General features: G+C 34.9%; 1 protein-coding gene across 1 annotated transcript in view; it reads left to right on the plus strand.

Moving 5' to 3' along the window:
* Window positions 1-6811: 6811 nt before the first annotated feature.
* LOC114262805 (disease resistance protein RPM1) overlaps window positions 6812-16658 on the plus strand; it is a 30135-nt gene continuing 20288 nt past the window's right edge. The window contains exon 1 of the mRNA XM_082915039.1: window positions 6812-7032. The gene's annotated coding sequence lies outside the window, so the exon portion shown is untranslated. The remainder of the gene's footprint in view (window positions 7033-16658) is intronic.

Genomic DNA, 16658 nt, shown 5'->3' on the forward strand with positions numbered 1-16658 from the left:
GTGTTGGATTGGACCGATTTGGAGGTAGATGAGGATGCCTCGTACGAGGAGAGACCGGTTCGGGTCTTGGATAGGCGGGATCAAGTTTTGCGAGGCAAGACTATCCCCTTGGTAAAGGTTTTGTGGAAACATCACGGAGTGGAGGAAGCCACTTGGGAACGTGAGTTGGAAGTCCGTGAGAAGTATCCGGACTTGTTTGTTGATGTGTAATCATGTAATGAAATTTCGTAATAACATTGAACTTTAAGAATATTATATGTGTCTTAAGTTATAAAACATTGTAAATGTTTTGGTAAATGAAAGTTATGTTAACATTGCGTATGTTAAGTATATTGTGAAAATGCAAGCATGATATTAATGTTGCATGTGTTATGGAATTGTGGAAAATGAGTTGAGATTGGTAAATTTCAAAGGAATGCATGTCGATAATGCAGGTTGTTATGTATAATGTGAAATGCCTCTTGAAAAGAGATGGGATTGACCGGTAATGGGTCGGAATGTTTAATATTTTGTTGTAATATTGTTGAGAATGGAGAAAACCTGTTTTTAAAAAACTTGTGTTTAATTTCGGGGACGAAATTCTTTAAGGGAGGGAGGTTATAGCGATCCCGGTATTCCCTTGCTGTATTTGTCGTATTCCGGACTCGGTTCCGTGGAGTTGGTAGTTGTATCTATCGTGTTGTCATCCTTTAATTCCTTATGGTTGAGTTTTAGGATGTGTTGGACTTGTTTCGAGCAGGTGGGTTGAGCCTTGGTTAAATTTCTTGTTGCCAGATTTTTGGTCATTCCGCTCGAGCAGGTCTTCTTGTGCTCGAGCGGAGATTGCACACTCCCAGTATTTTCGTGGTCTGTAAAAAATCTGCAGATGTGATTTCTACGCTCGAGCGGGTTTCCTGCGCTCGAGCGGGTCACGCTCGAGCGGTCTTGTTGGCGCTCGAGCGGGTGGTACTCTTTGGTGTAAGTTCTGGGAGGGGAAAATCTACGCTTGAGCGGACTGGTTTTCGCACTCGAGCGGATGTACTTTATCCTTGTGTCTTGGCGCTCGAGCGGGCCTTCTTGCGCTCGAGCGGACCTAGTTTTTTGTTCTTGACGCTCGAGCGTTGTGTTTTCCGCTCGAGCTGGAATGTCGTATATCAGTTGGCTGTGGGGCAGTTTTAAATCACTTTTTCTCATTCTTTCTCTCTCTTACTTTTATGAAAAAGCCATTAGAGAGCACCTCACTCTAAAACTCAAACTTCTCTCTAAGTATTGATCTAGTAGGAGTTATTTCCTCACCTTTGGCCTTTGTAAAAGTTGGGTTGATCGTCGAGGGCTACATTTTGATCCGAGAAACTTGTGATTTAGAGCAACTTCATTTTCGTCATCTTCTTCGTTGGGTGTCATCGTTTGAGGTAGGGATTCCTACTCACTCTTATGGTCTTTGACATAGATTTTTGGTTGTTTTGATAAAGTGTGGAAGTTGGGTGATTTTGGGACTTAGGGTTTCAAAATGTAAAAAGGGGTTTTATTGTTTTGATTCTAAAATATGTATTTTGGGTTTCAAAATACTGATATGGTTGTTGGTTGTTGATATATAGGCCATTGGGTCAATATTGGGAAATGGGGTAGAAAACCCTAATTTGTGGTGTAAATTAATTAGTATAATTAATTTGGGAAAATTGTGGTTATATGGAATTGTGTTGGAAATAATGAAATTGGCTCATTATATGGTAAAATGGTGGAGTTGGATTTAATAATCACTTACTTTTGAAAACATTGATATTTTATCTGTTGGAGCTTTTATTATCTGATTAGAAATAATTGCTTGGGCTACTAGTGGAGGGTAGTTTTGATTGTTGTAGACAATGCATGATGATTAGGCAAACTAAAACTAATCAATTGGATGTGTCATAGAATATGACGGTTGATAGAATACATTAACGTTATGTATTGATTGATTGTGTATATGACCTTTGTGTATATACGTTGTGTGTGTGAGAGGAGATAGGGGATGTACTCCACGGTTTAGGGGAAGATAGGGGATGAACCTCTAAACCGAATGTTGTTTAGGAGGAGATAGGGAATGGACTCCACTGATACAGCTCATATGCTTGTCAGATAATGTGTTGATATAACTCATATGCTTATCTATGGAAGTGTTGATATAGCTGATATGCTTATCTATGGAAGTATTGATATAACTCATATGCTTATCTGTTGAAGTGTGGATATAGTTTGTATGATTATCTGTTGAGATGTTGATATAGCTTATATGCTTATCTATTGTGAAATGAGAAAGGTTTAATATGAGTCACTATCTCATGTTAATTGTTGGCCAGGTTCTGAGCCGTCGTTGTGAATTGTGAACTTGATAAGAAATGGAAAATGAAAGGAAACATGGACATAGTGGTCATGTAATGGAAATGAGTTATGAATTGATTTATGGGAATTAAACATTTATCAATTGCTAATGTCTTAGTTATTGCTCATACTGTGTTTAGCATATCTCTACTGGGCGTTGGCTCACCTTATATGGGACATTATTTTCAGGTACAGGTAGCATGCCACCTCCAAGGACATAGCTTGGATGGATATGGGAGTTGAAGACTTTTTTTTTTGATTATTTCGTTTGTATTACATGTATATCAAGCCAAGGGCTTACTTTGTATAGAGTTAGTGCTCTTCTTTTGTGTAACCAAGTGTTGACTTGGAAAGCTGTAAGCCTGTAGGGCATTTGCTTTTGTTGTTAACATGTAATACTGTTGTAAGAACTACTCTGATGAATAGAAATGGTTGATTTCGTTTATATTAACGCATGTCTAAAGTGATGGGTTTTATGTATTATCTTAAGGGCGTTACATATATTTTATTTTGCCTATCAACTATTTTATGTTTTTACTCCAACCATACTCTTTATTTTAGCTGTTCATCTAAATACTATTAATTTTATAAAATGTCACATCAACAACAAAGATGGAAGAAAATGATCCTAATGATTAAATATATTTTGTCTAGTCTTGAAGGCTAGCTACATGTAGCTAGTGAATGTGAGTTGAGCTAAAATGCCTAATCATATGCTTAGTGCATTGGAGTTAAAAAAAATGAGTTATACTTGACATTTTGACTAACAAGTATTATATACCTAGTGGGTTGGAGATGCTCTCGCCTCATATCTCTCTCTTGTTATGGAGCCATTGCTAAATTATTTTTTGATGAAATTAAATGAATGCACGATTAGATTTATGATATGATTATGGATAGGATTATAGAAATAAGTTACATCAAGGGATAATAAGTGAAATAAATGATTGGACAAAAATTGTGAAATATTATATTTGATTAGAATGAAATAAAATAATATAATTATTTTTAATTAACCATTGGATGAAGAAAAATAATAATTCAGAGAGAGACTCATTCTTCTAATATCACACTACCTATGGTAGTACTTGATCTCTCATTTTTTTTTTCTCTTCTATTTAATCCTTCATATCAATACTAAAATTATTTGGAGCTTAGTATAATGCAAAACAAACATGGGATTGGACTATCGTGTGGGACTTATATTTTCTCCATACCTCAAATTTCTTCATTCTTTTCTCACAATCAAACACCAAACTAACAATTCAATAGATCCCATATGTTTCCTCTACTTATAATCCTACTAATAGTGAGGTAACCAAACATGTCTTATAGGAATTTTTTTATAATTTTTTTTTTTTTTGGGGAGGAGGGGGGAGATTGTAAAATGTTAATTTGTTAATAAAATTATATTACAACTAAAAAAGTCATCGCTATTTTACTAGCTCAAATCTTCCTTAGAGTGTGATAACTATAAGATTACTGGACCAAATCCAAATTCTGCCCTATAAAATTTTTTTGGGTAATTAGCCTTATAAGAATTGTTGGAGTTCAGGTCTTCAATTTATTTGTGGGAGATGATATAGAGTTCTAAATCTAGAGCTCTAATTTAAGCTCTAGTGATGTGGCAAAGCAAAAAATAAAAAAATTAAGGTACAAACATCACATCATAGGTGAAGGCCAACTCATTGGAGCTCCTCTAAAACTCTATATTTAGAGCTACCAATCTTTTTCCTTTATCTGTCCCAATCCTCTGAACTGCCATTTTCCTATAGCTATGTGTTCTTCAATGAAAAATAGATCTTTCTCTCGTCTCCTCTTACTGGTCAAAACGTCTAGTAGATTTCTCAATGGGTTAGAGCATCCTTAGCAGATGCCTTAAAATAGCTTTTTGCTATTATGAGGGGTTGATTCTTCAAAAATCCAACCCCATTAGATCCCTTATATAATCCCTTAAATTTAGGATTGCTACAGTGACTCTCTATTTGTAGGGAGTCACTGTAATTATCTCATATCTGGTAAATTCTTATTTTATTTCATTGAAGGCGCGAACACAACAACCCAGACAAAAGGCCGAATGTCCAGGGGGTTGACCGGCTGGTCGTTCCGACCTCACCTCTATTTGAGAGAGAGCCCCATAATTAGGACTGGACATGAACAACCAGGGCAGAAGCAACAAGTCTCCCCGTGAGAAGTAAATGGAGATGGTAGTTAACATTGTCAAGCTACCATCCTTCTCCATTGCCAAGATGAGTCTTGGAACAGCTAGTTCTCCACCAGCTACCAAAAATATTGCATCTTTCTCAGGCTCTGTTGCCAATACTCCACCTCTAATGCAAAGAGCAGCTCAAAGCCCGTCTCTTTTCTGATTGAGCCAAGTGATTATGAATCTTCTTAGCATGTGATTCATAAAAAGACGAGTGTTGATAGGAAGGCTACATATTATATCAGAAAGGTACATGCGAAGAACCGAAATTATTCCAATAAACCATCGACACTTTCTCCTTTAGAAAACATATTCTGAACCATCGACACTTTCTCCTTCATTATTTTATTATTAAAAAAATATTCGAATTTAAAAGCAATTGCAAAGATTATTTTAATAGAATAGAGAAAGAATAGGTAGTTTCACTACAACAAATTACACTTTTGGCGACTAAATTTTTAGTCGCCAAAAGTCATTTTTTTGGTCGCCAAATATTTTTCCCGACTAAAATTCTTAGTCGCCCGTTTGGTCGTTGATTGACTGTCGGCAAAAGAATTGGCGACTAAATTTTTTTTTAGTCGCCGAAAGTCACCAATTAGCGACTAAAAATTTAGTCGTCCAAAAAAATATATTTAGTCGCAAAAAAAAAAAAAATTTCATCATCAACTTTTTAGCTACCAATTTTTTAGTAGCCAAAAACGTGGCACTCTTGTTTGGCTATCAATTTTTTAGTCACTAAAATCATGGTACTCCCTTTTAGCTGCTAATTTTTTAGTAGCCAAAAACTTCTTTTTTTTTTTGGCTACTAACTGTTTAGTCGCCAATAAGTTCCCTTTTATTTTTTGGCTACTAAATATTTAGTCGCCAAAAGCTCTATTTATTAATTCTTTTTAAATGCACAAATTGAATATTTTTCATTAATTTCTAAATTATATGCATTCCATTATCAATGCAACCTGTACATGTACAGAATAATATATCTATCAATTATAATCTAAATCTATTATCAATAATACCCATTTCATTATCAACTATCCAAAAACTTTAACTTATAACATCTTATTCCAAGTATCATATAAATTCATTCTAACCAAGTATAATTCATCTAAAATAGAGAAAGAATAGGTAATTTGATGGGGAAAAGAAATGAAAAAGTGATTCCTAAAATAGGGAATGAATTTTTTAATAATATTTTAGGATAAAATTTAAGTAAACTGCTGAGGATGCTCTTATATGAGCGGTGTCTTGATCAGTGGCGAAGCCAGAAAATTAAATTAAGGGGGACATTTATTAATTATAATATCAAAAAATTTTACAAAAATATTTCACGCAAGTTTTTATAATTGATTTCAAGAAACATAAAAAACATAATGTTATTTATAACTAGTGTATCATGGACAATATAAAAAAATATGGATATAAGTCTTAAAATAAATTATATAATGATAAATTATTTTTTTATACAAAATTTGATTAAAATTTTAATATAATGGTAATATCACGTCATCATTAATATGTGATATCACCAACTAATAGTAAATAAACACATAGAAAGTGAACCTCACATGTCAAATGTAACTAACAATCCAATAAATTTCATATCTTTATAGTGAGATTATTTATGCTTGCATGTCAATAATAATGACATCATCGTTACATTTAAAATTTTCATAGATAATATAGTTTATAGCAATCTTTTCATTTTCAATCAAAATAATCATTATTATTTTCATAATTTTTAAAATGTCATTGACATTTCATTGTAATAATATTTTTGTAATTCTTGTTATTTAAAATATTTTCTTTATATTTGTAAAAAAAAAAAAAAAAATCCAAAGAGACACATGACCCCTTGATCCTTACGTGGCTCCACCACTTGTCTTGATCATTATCTACTTAAGCTAGGGTTGCAACGATATGAGTTATTTGCGTGAAACCTCAAATTTTTAGGCGTTTATATTTTAGTGAGTGGTATTAGTAATTTATTATAATAATTTAGTGATTGAGAATTTTAGATGAAAATTTAATTTAAACAATTTATTTATTTTTATTTTATCTTTTTTATATCTATCTAATTATTATTCATTCTTTTTTTAAAAATAAATTTGATCCGTTTTCTCCTCACTTCTCATCACCTTTCAGTGAAAAAGAAATAATAATAATAATAATAAAAACCGTGGCTGCCCAACCTTCCTTTTCTTTTCTTTTCATTATCTTAATCCTTATTTCTTTCTTCATTTTTCTATATAAGTGGAGCCAGTGAGGCTCACTTTTCCATGTCATCTTCTGCCTCTGCCGTTTCTTCATCCTTGCTGCATTCCTCTCTCCCCCTCTCATAGATTGTGTAGTATAGAAATTCCAAATTTAATTTGAGAGCATTTAGAGTGAGAGTTAGTAATTTTATTTAAGAGAATAGAGTTATTTTTGGAGAATCATGGAGCAATTTCAAATTATCAAAGTTATGGTGATGGAGAAATTATTTTGAGGTAATTCGGGTGATAAACAATATACTTCTTTTAAATCTTATTATAAAGAGTTCTATTTTAATTATTCCCAACTTGTAATCTTCTTGATTATTGTGATTATTGATAAATTCTGTGAAATTATTTATTGTTGATTTGTTGATTATTCTGGTCATTTGGTAAAATTTTGTGAAGATATTTTGTATTAAAAATGGTGATTTGTCTGACTGAATAATGTGAAAATGCTTCGTATATGGATCAAGTCGACCTTGTTAATTAGTTTACACCAATATGTCCGGATAAGCGTGGTGCTTGGGTGAGGTGGGTGAATGAGTGAATCTGTCCACTGTTCATGTACTGAGTAGGACTGGATATTTGGTTCTAGATAAATTTTCATTTGTTGAGTTGATCTGTTCATGCAATTTGGTAAATTGTTTGTTATAATGAATCATTGTGCAATGTTGTAAATTATTGGATCCGTGCCGATTTATTCTCTATCCGAACTTTATTATTCCTGTATAGTATATTTTTTGAATTAATTTATTTTTCCGGTGTGGAGCAATTTAATAGCAATTGGAGTTGAAGTACCAAAGAGATTATTTGAGTTAGATTTTGGGACCCACCACTATTATTATATTTGGAGATTGTCTAAATTATATTTTGGAGATATTTGTGTAATTATTTTTTGGGGACATAATTGTATATTTTTGAGGTTGATTTAATATATTAACGGCCCGAAAAGTGCGACGTTACAGTTTGTGAGTTTAGCTTCGCTCGATTTGTTAAGAATTTGACTTAGCTCAATTTGTTAAGTAAATTAATGAGTTTGAACTTAATTTTTAAGCTCGTTTAGTAGACAAACTGAACTTGAATCTGAATAAACTTGATTCATCAAACTTGACTTGTTATCTTTATTTAAATTATTGAATAATATATTATTTATATGTTAAATAATATAAATAATATTTTTATTTAAATCATATATATATTTAAATAATTTTAAAAATAGTAAAAAAGATTTATTATCAAGTTTCGAGCTGAACTCGAGCTCGATTAGTTAACAAGTCAAGCTTGAGTTGAATAATTGAGATTGAGAAACAAATAAGCCGAGTTCAAATTCTAAAGTTAAACCCAATTTGATTTGTATGCAACTCTAACTGCAACCATGGCAGATTGTTGAAATCGTCACTTTCACCATTCACTGAGAGTTCGTGGTCATATGCTTTCAGTTAAATATCCTTTAAACCCTAAAATAGAATAATAGTCTGAGGTGTTTGATAATTGAATTTTTTTAGCTTTTTTAAAATTATTATTATTATTATTATTATTTTTTTTTATAAATATAAGAAGAATGATTAGATATGTTGTAGTGACTTTTTAACTTTTCTAACAAACATCAAGGTTCTCAAACATGTCTTTAGTGTCCCAAATAGTCTATATATTATTCTACACAATCCCCAATTATACATGAGTTTGACACTCGCACCATAGTGGTCACATACATATGTGAGACATTTGGTAGAATATTTGAAATCTCTATCATTATTGTTATTAATGAAAAATGGCTGAGATTCTCAAAAAAAATTAGTACAATTTGATCAATAATGACGTGATAGGAAAAGTGTGAACTTTTAACTTAAGACATACCCATGTAGAACCTAACTTTCTTATTATATCATTACTAGCCTATCATCTGTGCTACGCACGGGATAATTATAGATATTTATATTTATTTTAGATTTTTTTAATATATAAATTATGTTTTTTAACATTTTTTATAAAAATAATTTAACAATCTTATCACTAACCATAGTGTATGAGAGAAGTTGAAAATGGTACTGCAGTAACTATACACAGATTGTATCTATAATTATTTGTATGATGGGATTTTAAATACTGATAAGAGGATTTTGACCAAATCAATAAATGCATGCATGTGGAAAGACATGTGAATTGAAAAAAGTTAATAAATGCTGATCAGGAGATTTTGACCAAATCAATAAATACTGAGTTTTTTTTTTAAAATAAAAAATTAAAAAAATTCAAATTGAGATATTGAAACTCTCACAAAACTTGGAGGTTAAAAACCCTTTTTTACTTAATATATAATATAGTATGAGTGAATTCGAGAGTTTAAATTGTGGATATCTAACATTTTTGACAAAAAAATAATGCTATGCATGTGCTTCAATGAAAAATTATTAGTCTCAAAATATTGTTGTATCAATGAATACTCTCTACCAATAAAAAATTACAACACACAATCATTCATTCTTTTATCTCATAACTATCTAATAAAATTGAGTTGTCGTTTGGCAAAAAAAATTTTAGTTAGCTTTTTTGAATTGGAACTTTTTTAACTTGGGACTAAAAAGTTCATTTGGATTAGTTTTTTTTGACTTTTGTGAAAGAAGAAGTGAAATGATTATAGTTTAAATATAATATTTTATCTTATTGACTTATTTAATCTATTTTATCTTTTGTGTTCTTTTAACCCCAACTAGATAGCCAAACAAAGCCTGAGTCAATCATTACCGCTCATAAAATTTTACACTACATGTGATTTAGAATTCCACATAAACAATAATATTAGATACATCATTGCTATTCAAGTTAAAAAAATTAGACCCACTTTTCAAATTTAGCTGATGTGACAATTAATTAAGACATTTAAGGTAACACCTTCTTGCATATTTTTTCTGATTATTAACCAATCATATCATTTACGTATCACTGAGTTTAGAAAATAGATTTAGAAAGTGGACTTGTATATTATTTTGGTTATTAGATACTATTTTGATAACACTAATTTGTCATTTGGGATTGTTTTAGTGATTTTTTTATTAACTTTTTTTTTTTTTTTGGTAAACTTATTTAAAAAAAAAATTTAGGAAAATTACAATAAATAAATAAACCCCGAAGATTTGAGTCTTGTAACAAAAAAAGATGATGAATTTTTAATTTTACTAATTTAAACCTTAATTTTTTTTATATTTATGTTCAATTTAAATCATTAATCTATTTTCGTTAAGTAAAAATGACAAAAATAGATATGATATTTTGGTCACTAAACTCAATAAAAAATATATTTTAGACATTTTTTGTACACCTATGTTGAGTATAATAACAAAAATAATTTTTTTTTGGGTTAGTGCACTTAATGAAAATAAGTAAATGGTTTATATTAAAAATAAATTAAAAGATTATAATTTAAATTGACAAAATTAAAACTCAACGTTTATTTTGTTATAAGGCTAAAACTCTGATTTTTTTTTTGGGGGGGATAATTTATTCTAATTTTTTTTCTTCAAAAACTCGAGATGAATCACTAAAGTAAAATATATATATATATATATATATAAATTTGTAAAAATATCTAGTAAAGACAAAGAAAAAAAAATTAAAAATAGAAGTTTTTTTTTTGGGAAATTTATTAGAAAGTCCTATTATGGGAACTTTTTTACCATTTGGTCCTGAAAAATGACTAGACCTCCAGCTTGGGGTGCTGGGGTCTTCCCTGATTGGTGCAAAAACTGTTTTTTTTTTTTTTTTTGGATTTCAGCCAATCACATGCTGCCACGTCACTGGGGGTCTGACTGGGGGTCGTCCGTACTGGGGGTCGGAAGCATTGTTGTTTGGTCCCACGTTTGGAATGTTTGATTGGCAAGTCCTCACTAGGTGTAATTTGTGACTAGGAAGTCCCTTTTCAAATATAGATGGGTATTGATTAGACAGATATACCCTCACTAGTTAATTGGGAAGCTTGTTTTATTTTTGAAATATGTGATCACATGGTTGGAGGGAGGGGGTGATATTCTATTGACAAAGGGATTGATAACGTGGCAGGTATAATGTGACACACCAAAAAAATTTAAAATTTTTTAGTGTATTTTTTTTTAAATGTGACAATGTGACGGGTATGATGTGATACTAAAAAAAACTAAAAACTTATTAGTGTACTTTTTATAAATATGATAACGTGGCCTAAATGTGACAACGTGACGAGTATGATGTCATACTCCAAAAAAACTAAAAACTCATTAGTGTACTTGTGAGTGTTGATTTCCGACCACACAACCAAAAGGGGGAACTCAGCTGAAGAGCACCGGCAAAATAGATTAAGCCCGAACAACCTGTCACAGAAAGATAAGAATCCCGCGGTGGTTCATCCACCCGGGGGCACTCCGACGATCAAGTTAGCTAAAATATATCTCAAAGATAGCCAATAGTGTTTAACTCACTAGACAGAGCATAAAATACATACCTTAGACCCATGAGGGTGCCTTACTTTTATAATGATTAGTGCCCAACTTCTCCTAGAAGTCTTACTTCATGGGACTCTATCCTCTACAAGGATAACATCTATCATAACTCACACTATTCAGATTAAGATGAACTCTCTCAAGAGTCCCATCTTTATCCAAATCAGTAGTTTGATGTCATCTAGGACTCTAGTTCTCTATCCAAAAATCTTGGATTCCGGTATTCCTGCAGAATACCTCGGCAGTGCCCTAAACATCTCGGCAAACATGATCTGCTCACGTGGCACCTCGGCTGACACCTCAGCGTCACCATAGCCACGTGGCGTTATTTGAAAATACTTCCCCACAAGTGCCCCCTAGGTTCTATTACCTCGGCAACCTGAGGTGATGGAACCTACATCGTTTCATCTTCCAACATGCTAGAGATACTCTTCCGACCGAGATCATGACTCGCCGGTGTATCGAAACAAGGACTCAAATGTCCACTCGTCAAGATCTAAGAATCAAGAACCATCATGTTCTATTTCATCCATGTCCAACATCTTGACAGAAACCGTATTACTAGCAGAGATCATGACTTACTAGTTTAAGAACATCAAGATCCTAGTATCGACTCATCAGGAGCCAAGAACAGACAAGTTCTGTCCCATTCAAATTCAATATCTCAACCAAGATCAACATCTCAACTGAAATCATCATCTCAACCAACATCTCAACTGAGATCATCATGTCAACCAAGATCGCCATCTCAACCGAGATCGCATTTCCTCAATCAAGATCATCATCAGATTGGAGTGTACCCATCATGTCCCCATCGTGTCGCATCAGTTCTGTCCCCCGCCGTCTGACGTCAGCATGGGCACGTCACCCAAGAAATCGAAATCATAACTTTTTGCCATTTTTTTTCGATTTCAACAAAACCTTTTTACTTTCTTATTTCGTCTCTATCTGTGTCCCCAGACTCTCTTTTTTTCTTGTGCCCAAGGTTCAAACTCTACCAGCTGAACCAGACTAACAACCAAGTAATTCATCAGATGCTCCACACATCAATCCACCATCTCAATGGCAGTGAAAACACTGACATAGCAATAATCTTGCAGCTAGAACCAGGAACAGGAAACACCGAGGTCCAAAGATCTCAGCCTTAGACCTTTTCCAACCGCCTTATCTATGAGTAACCATCGCCGTAATCAATGACGACATGTCTCGCCGAACTCTTGTCATAGAAAACCTTCTTGTTGACATCCTTGATATCATAACTGTGCAATCCACTCCATCGCTTTATAGTCAATCCAACATGCTTGTACCTCTAGCAACTCAATATCTCGAAAGAGAAACACATGAAGCAAGTGGACCAAGTTACTGTTGCCAAAGAAGAGGCCATTGCTAAGGCCGAAAAAATAAGTCAACATGGTTTGCAACAAAGGCTACTATCTTGGCTGGATGACAGCCCTCAAAAAGATGTCTGTCCCCGAGGACTCACCCCTCTGTGATGTGGGTCAGCTCAATGTCCCTTTCCCTTCCTCTCCTAATCAATCTGAAGATGAGGCCGAGGAAGTAAAAGCCGACGAGGAGGAGGCCGGAGACAAAGAAAAGGCCGAGGCTGAGGTTGCCGAGAAAGAATCTGAAGCTGCTATTGGGGCCAAGTTCTCAACTCTGAATAAGCAAGTCTTATTTTTGATTGAGGAGGATGAAAATGAGGTCTCCAAGAGTACCTCACCAAAGAAAGCCGACACTTCTGAAACCGAGATCACTGTTGCTGCAAAAAGCTTAGACCAGACTCTTCTGGAAATCGGCACTGAAATCGTGGCCGAGAAAGCTACTGAGGAGATTCCTCAGTCGTTTTCTGGGGCCGAGAAACATCCTGCTGCTGAAGTCGAGTAGTTTTTGCTTTTTGTCTCTTTTCTTAGTACTTAGTAATTTTCTAAACAAATGTTTTTTGTTTCCATATTTGGCTGACGTGCCACTTTTGTAATCAGAACAAGTAATCTTTTTGTCAGGCCGAAGTGCCTTTTTCTCTTTTTAATGCAAGTACAGTTTTCTCTTGCTTTTGCTAAGTGTTTGAATGCTTGTCTATCTTGTATGTTTCCATACTTTAGTAGAAACTTTACATGCTTTCAAAGTACACCTTAACTATGCAATCTCTTCGGGGTACAATGCCTCGGATATGTCCACAGACTTGTTTGTCTGGACATTGGTTCAACACTTGAAAACATTTTGAACGAAAGTTTTCACAAGTGTTTATCTAAAACATGCCACTTCACTTTCAGTTACCAAAGCTTAACAACACGGTCATCTTGGCAAGCACGTAGATACTTCTTTCGCTCATAACCTTGGTTCTAACTTCAACTTGTAATTTTTCTTAAAATTTCAACAAGTGTTAAACCAACTTTCTTTCGACATAACCTCGGCTTTGTAAATTTTCTCAAAATTTCAACAAGTGTTAATCCAACCTTCTTTCGATATAACCTCGGCTTGACTTCAACTTGTAAATTTTCTTAAAATTTCAACAAGTGTTAAACCAGCCTTCTTTTAACATAACCTCGGCGTAACTTCAACTTGTAAATTTTCTCAAGATTTCAACAAGTGTTAAACCAACCTTCTTTCAACATAACCTCGGTTTAACTTCAACTTGTAAATTTTCTCAAAATTTCAACAAGTGTTAAGCCAACTTTAGCTTGTAAATTCCAACTCCCAAGCATTATTCTCCAGCTCTCTGCCCCCTAATGTGGGCTTACGTTTCACTTATGTCCACATTAAGCATGTACATATGATCTTATTGCCAAAGTTGGATTCAAGCCAAGGTTGTTATCCTTGGTTTCTCTGTTATTCTTGCTAAAGTGCACTTTGTTCCAATCTGAGTTTGATTCTGCCAACATGGCAACTCGAGGTTAATCAAACTTAGTTCAGCTCTATTATATGCAAGTATGGTTCTACTCTACCATATAATGAGTCTAAGTTATTCGTCATGTCTCAATCAGAAACATCGCCAACTTAGTTCAACTCTATTATATGCAAGTATGGTTCTACTCTGCCATATAATAAGTCATTCGTCATTCGTCATGTTTTAATTGGAAATATCGCAAACTTAGTTCAACTCTATTATATGTAAGTATGGTTCTACTCTGCCATATAATAAGTTTAAGTTATTCGTCATGTTCACCATGGGAACATCGCCATAAGACACTTCGGTCTGGTTGCACATTCATAGATTCCAACAATATTTTCACACTTTTTTACATAGGCTTTGGCATCCTTTTGCATATAGGGTCACCAAAATCCCTATGATATAGCTCTGTGGGCAAGGGATCTGCCCCCTGCATAGATCTCATGTAAAAAAGTCTTTAAGCTGGGAAGGATGTACACATCACAATAGAGGTCCAGTAAAAAGTCCCCTTGTACAGATGGCCTTCTGCCGGCATGCAGAACCTGGCCGACTTCAGCCTGATCTTGTGTGCTTCTTTTTTGTCTTCTGGGTTCTAGGATCTGGTCATTTAGGCTAAGCTCTTGTCTTCCCGGACCTAATCATCTAGGTTGAGATCTTGTCTTTTGAATCTGGGATCCGAAATCTGCTCACTTAGGTTGAGCCCTTATCTTCTCGAACATAATCATCTAGGCCTAGATCTTGTCTTTTGAATCTGGGATCCGGGATCTGCTCACTTAGGCTGAGCTCTTGTCTTCTCGGACCTAATCATCTAGGACGAGATCTTGTCTTCTGGGATCGGGATTCGGGATCTGGAATCCGGGATCTGCTCACTTAGGTTGAGCTCTTGTCTTCTCGGACCTAATCATCTAGGCCGAGATCTTGTCTTCTGGGATCGGGATTCGGGATCTGGAATCCGGGATCTTCTCACTTAGGCTGAGTTCGTCTTCTCGGACCTAATCATCTAGGCCGAGATCTTGTCTTTTGGGATCGGAATCCAGGATGTGGAATCCGGGATCTGCTCACTTAGGCTGAGCTCTTGTCTTTTCGGACCTTAATCATCTAGGCCGAGATCTTGTCTTCTAGGATCTGGGATCCGGGATCTGGAGTCCAGGATCTGCTCACTTAGGCTGAGCTCTTGTCTTTTCGAACCTAATTATCTAGGCCGAGATCTTGTCTTCTAGGATCGGGATCCGGGATTTGGAATCCGGGATCTACTCACTTAGGCTGAGCTCTTGTCTTCTCGGACCTTAATCATCTAGGCCGAGATCTTGTCTTCTAGGATTTAGGATCTGGGATCTAGAATCCGGGATCTGCTCACTTAGGCTGAGCTCTTGTCTTCTCGGACCTTAATCATCTAGGCCAAGATCTGGTCTTCTGGGCACTAGTTTTGGTTGCTGGTGCTGGCATGTCTTGTAATAGGGATGTCGGCTGTATCACGTTGGTCTGCATCATGAGGTTGACCACTGTTTGTAGATCTGTCAACTTATTTGCCATGCTTTTTAGTTTTTTCCTCTTTTCTCCGGCATCTGTCACTCCATACCTGAGCGTTGCTTTTACGGTAGTACTTATCTCGGCTTGCTTTCTTCGGTGCGTCTCCCTTTTGGCCGATGTCATTCTTTCTAGGATTCTGATCCCGTCCTCCTTCATTACGGTTTTTCTTTTCTTTCCACGTTTAGATTGGCAAGTTTACCACTCCCACTAGGGATGTCGTTCCTAATCTTTTCTCCCTACTCGTTGTTGGCCAACTATTCTTCTTAAGTTCCCACAGACGGCGCCAAATTATGGGTGTTGATTTCCGACCACACAACCGAAAGGGAGAACTCAGCTGGAGAGCACTAGCACAATAGATTAAGCCCGAACAACCTGTCACAGAAAGATAAGAATCCCGCGGAGGTTCATCCACCCGGAGGCACTCCAACGATCAAGTCAGTTAAAATATCTCTTAAAGATAGCCAATAGTGCTTAACTCACTAGACAGAGCATAAAAGACATACCTTAGACCCATGAGGGTGCCTTACTTTTATAATGATTAGTGCCCAACTTCTTCTAGAAGTCTTACTTCATGGGACTCTATCCTTTATAAGGATAACATCTATCACAACTCACACTATTCAGATTAAGATGAACTCCTTCAAGAGTTCCATCTCTATCCAAATAAGTAGTTTGATGTCATCTAGGACTCTAGTCCTCTATCCAAATATTTTGGATTCCGGTATTCCCGCAGAATACCTCGGCAGTGCCCTAAACATCTCGGCAAACATGATCTGCCCACGTGGCACCTCGGCTGACACCTCAGCGTCACCTTAACCGTGTGGCGTTATCTCAAAATACTTCCCCACAGTACTTTTTCCAAATGTGATAATGTGACGGATATGATGTGACACTCCAAAAAAAATTAAAAACTCATTAGTGTACTCTTTTCAAATGTGACAAAGTGACGGGTATGATGTGATACTCCAAAA

This window comes from Camellia sinensis, chromosome 2, assembly GCF_055761805.1.
Source record: "Camellia sinensis isolate YWXY chromosome 2, ASM5576180v1, whole genome shotgun sequence".
NCBI classification, from domain to species: Eukaryota; Viridiplantae; Streptophyta; class Magnoliopsida; order Ericales; family Theaceae; genus Camellia; species Camellia sinensis.